The sequence below is a fragment of the Palaemon carinicauda genome, chromosome 41, assembly GCF_036898095.1.
Source record: "Palaemon carinicauda isolate YSFRI2023 chromosome 41, ASM3689809v2, whole genome shotgun sequence".
Taxonomy (NCBI): Eukaryota; Metazoa; Arthropoda; class Malacostraca; order Decapoda; family Palaemonidae; genus Palaemon; species Palaemon carinicauda.
Genome location: NC_090765.1, coordinates 15,821,230 through 15,824,577, shown reverse-complemented (window position 1 = coordinate 15,824,577; position 3,348 = coordinate 15,821,230).

Here is a 3,348-nt window from a genome sequence, read left to right as displayed (position 1 = left end):
TTTGTACTTTGTATGTGTGTGTGTTTGGAGGGGGGGGGGATACGGGATCAAAATCACCAGCTTAAAGACTGTAATGAATAAAAAGCACTGATGTCTTGAACCCTCTCTGAGATTAAAAAAGGCCGACTTCCGACTTACCGATGGATAAGAGGTAGAATTTCTAATACATGGGGGAATTCTAGTTGCTCTTTTTTACTTAATTTTCATATTTTACTAACTTTTCATTGTGTACTAAACTTCCAATTACAGTCTTGTAATATTTCACTTAACCTACGTACCTCAAAAACTTCAATTGTGATGTAAATTTTGACAATATATAGCAACAGTTATTAACTTTACATAGACATTTACTTCAAAGCTTAAAGATTGTTACATTCTCATTAATTGTCAGTTGAAGATTCATACATATCACGAGGAAATGTCACTTAATAACGTGATATACATATATATAAATATACATACACACATACACGTACATACACATACACACACATATATATACATACATACATATATATATATATATATATATATATATATATATATATATATATATATATATATATATATATATATATATATATATATATATATATATATATATATATATATCATATACATGTTGTTTACATATATCAAAATATTTGTGTGTTTTTCACCTATGAGTAAGCTAGTATCAAATGAAAATGTACAATGGCACTTTATTGGATGCACAAATAATGAAATTAATTAAAGGTAACTTAAATGTTAAGTAAAAATTACTACGTTAACTAAATGTTTTCCCAGGATATATGATAACGAATATTAGACACAAATAGGAACTGTTAAAGAAACAAGATTTATTTACCGTTTCTTTAGTTGAAACGAAGAAATAAAAGATAAGTATGTACAAGTCATTTCAATTTATTTATTAATCCACTGCATAAGTTCAACTCTAATATGTATATTTTTTAAATTTCTGAAATTAAAAGTATCAATTCAGAAATGCAAGAAATAAGATGAACTATCTGAACAAGAAAAAAATACGCGAAAACAACGTCAAGTCTGACGATTTTCATAAAATATTATCTTTCAAGTTTGGCGAAATTCTAAATGCCATGCATGCTTTAAAGACTTGAGTTAATGTCAAGTTTTGACAAAATTCTTTTCTAAAAACAACATTTTAAACTTTGTCATCGAAAGCTTGCCTTAGTTTAAAATTCAGATACATCCAAAATCAATATACCTCATCACAACGCTGAAAGTTCTTATATTACGATCCTCCTAAAATAGCAAGGTGTGTGTAAATGAATTTTTTTTTTTCACAAGTCCCGGGTCAACTATCTTAAAAGTTATTAGCAATCAGTTAAGCTATGATAAACTATTAATAATATAAGGCTCCTATTTATTTCACATAGAACTGACTGCGCAAGGTTGTTGTCTATTTTAGCCCCAGAGAAAAAGGAAACGCATACACAGTGTAGAAAGTTGAATCTAACTCAGAGGTGCTGACCTACATTTGTTAGGCATAAAGATTGCAAGATTGGATGATTCAGATCAAGACTGACGTAAGGCACTGTAAACCCTTGCCCAAAGGTGGAGCCCTCTGATTCGGTTCTGCCAACCAAGACACAAGCAGGGTGTGAATTTAAATCAGGTGAATGGGGAGGGTGTCACAGAAAAAGTAAAGGAGGGACACCTAACTTTTATTCATATTTATGAGATAGGTAGAACAACGGGAACGCCTATAGACAAAAAGAGACAAGCCATACTCGTATGCCAGATTCATTTTGCTTTTTCAACATTAAAGATTTTAAAATGTTAACTGAAAAGAAAATACAAAACCATAAACCAGTCAAATGAGTCTACCTGATTATCTTCACCTCAGGTTTAAAATAAAAAAAAGGGGGTCATGACCATTGAGATTGAAGAATAAATCTTGTAATCGGCGATACTGAGCATGATTCACATTTCATAATGATTATTAAATAAATCGCAGGATTGGGTTCATGGTATTTCGGTAAGGTACAAGTAATGGAAATCGCGCAGTTGCATGAAGTAAAACTAGAAGAGATTGCACAGCAGAGTAGGAAGAGTAGGAGAGGCGAGATGAATGTAAAGTAGAAAACTAAAATGGAGGTACAAGAGCCGAAGGCACAGTTAAATTTAAAAGTCCGATTCCACTCAGTGAATTTTCTATTCCAAATGTGGGGTGCATTAAGCCTACTCACGCTTTAAGAGTGTGTCAGCTGACTTTTGGGCTTGACTGTACATTACAGGATAGAGGTTCCCAACAGGAAAACGAATGAACTTCTGAAAGCCTTCTTGGCTTTTTCCAAAAGACTATATCTTCTATCACAATTAATACTCCTATTAATTATGATAATAACAATGGTAAAAATTTCGAGTTTCAAATTAATAAATGGACAACGTAGTTACTTAATATAATGATAAATCTGTTCGTATTTACACTGCATTTACCCAAATACAAAAATGAGTCTATGATATTTACGTTGTGGCAGATTTACTTTTAAAAATTCCGTTTTTTTTCAACTTCAAAAACTAATAAATGAAAATCCAATTCAAATTGTACAAAACAAATGATACATTTTGTAGAATGAAGTCTGTATTAGCTTTACATGCATACATAAATTTTTCTGTCTAAATTAAAACAAACACAAAAAAGAATTTGAATATATATAAAAGAAATGCGACACAGGCTGTCTTTCATTTTATATTTACCTAATCCCAATCCCTTCCCATGCTTTCGAAATAAATTTTGTTTCTCCTTGTGCCAAAAGAAGACCACAACTTTGAATATATATGTATATATGTATATATATATATATATATATATATATATATATATATATATATATATATATATATATATATATATATATATATATGTATATATGTATGTGTGTATATATATATATATATATATATATATATATATATATATATATATATATATATATATATATATATATATATATATATAATTGAATTAGAAATATCCTTTGAAGTCTTATTTTATAAAAACTCCTATTTGATTTGACGTGACAAAAAAAAAAAAAAAAAAAAAAAAAAAAAAAAAAAAAAAACCATGGGATTATTTGCACGCCAAATGGTTTCTTTTAATTTTTCCTTTGTTCTTGTATTTATCGCAACTCAAAACTTTCCCAGTATAGAACATCATACAATGGCAATAATTGGTTATAAACACCCACAGAAATATGATAGCCATGACAGAAGTAAACATAAGCCAGGTGGTGTTTGGTAACCTACATGTGAAAATCGATAATGTAAATACATGAAAAAATAAACAGCAAGGGAGAATTTGAAGTAAAACACATTGCGCTTCAA